This window comes from Arachis duranensis, chromosome 1, assembly GCF_000817695.3.
Source record: "Arachis duranensis cultivar V14167 chromosome 1, aradu.V14167.gnm2.J7QH, whole genome shotgun sequence".
Taxonomy (NCBI): domain Eukaryota; kingdom Viridiplantae; phylum Streptophyta; class Magnoliopsida; order Fabales; family Fabaceae; genus Arachis; species Arachis duranensis.
The window spans coordinates 79,844,678-79,846,283 of record NC_029772.3 but is presented as its reverse complement, the minus strand read 5'-3'; positions in this window follow the sequence as shown (position 1 = coordinate 79,846,283).

Sequence of the window (1,606 nt, the reverse complement as noted above, 5' to 3'; positions counted from 1 at the left end):
CCCCGAACCATTGTGAGATAATTCTTTGGACTCGGGTTCATACTTTGATCATGGTTCCTAGTGATCCATGCATTGGCATAGAACTCTTGAACCATTAAGATTCTGACTTGTTGCATGGGGTTGGTTAGGACTTCCCAACCTCTTCTTCAGATTTCATGTCGGATCTCCGGATACTCATTTTTCTTGAGCTTGAAAGGGACCTCAGGGATCACCTTCTTCTTTGCCACAACATCATAGAAGTGGTCTTGATGGCTCTTGGAGATGAATCTTTCCATCTCCCATGACTCGGAGGTGGAAGATTTTGTCTTCCCTTTTCCTTTTCTAGAGGATTCTCCGGTCTTAGGTGCCATTGATGGTAGTGGAAAACAGAAAAGATTATGCTTTGACCACACCAAACTTAAAATATTGCTCGTCCTCGAGCAAAAAAAGAAAGAAGAGAAGAAGAAGAAGAAGAAATTGGAGGAGAGTGAGGGGAGATGGATTCGGCCAAGGTATAGTAGAGGGGGTAGTGTTGTGTGAAAATGAAGTAGAATGGAGGGGTTTATATAGGGAGAGGGAGAGGGTAGGTTCGGCCATTTTAGGGTGGAATTGGATGGGAAAATGTTTTTGAATTTTGAAGGTAGGTGGGGTTTATGGGGAAGAGTGGATGGATGTGAGTGGTGAATAGGTGATTGGGAAGAGAGATTGAGGTGATTGGTGAAGGGTTTTTGGGAAGTGTGACATGGGGAAGAGTAAAATAGGATTAGGAGGTAAGGTGGGCATATGTTAGGTGGGGATCCTGTGGGGTCTACAGATCCTGAGGTGATCCTGTGGGGTCCACAGATCCAGAGGTGTCAAGGAATTCCATCCCTGCACCAAATAGGCATGTAAAATGCCTTTGCACACCATTCTGGTGTTTAAACACCGAGTGGTGCACATTCTGGGCGTTCAACCCCCACATGTAACATGTTTCTGGCGTTGAACGCCAGTTTCATGATTGTTGCTGGCGTTCAGCGCCAGCTTTTCCTCTAGGCACATTCCTGGCGTTCAAACGCCAGAATGTTGCTTGTTTCTGGCATTCAACGCCAGATTCATGCTCTGTTCTGGCGTTGAACGCCAGCCAGATGCTTCTTACTGGTGTTGAACGCCAGTCTGTGCTTCCTCCAGGGTGTGATTTTTCTTCTGCTGTTTTTGACTCTGTTTTTAATTTTTATATTTTTTTCGTGACTCCACATGATCATGTACCTAATAAAACACAAAATAACAATAAAATAAAAATTAGATAAATAAAATTGGGTTGCCTCCCAACAAGCACTTCTTTAATGTCAATAGCTTGACAGTGGCTCTCATGGAGCCACAAAGGTGATCAGGTCAATCTTCTATAGTTCCAACACCAAACTTAGAGTTTGGATATGGGATCTTAACACCAAACTCTAAGTTTGGTTATGGCCTCCCAACACCAAACTTAGAGTTTGACTGTGGGGGCTCTTCTTGACTCTGAACTGAGAGAAGCTCTTCATGCTTACTCTCTTTTGTCACAGAGGGATGGCCATGTGCTTTAAACACAAGGTAGTCCCCATTCAATTGAAGGACTATTTCACCTCTGTTGACATCTATCACAACTCCT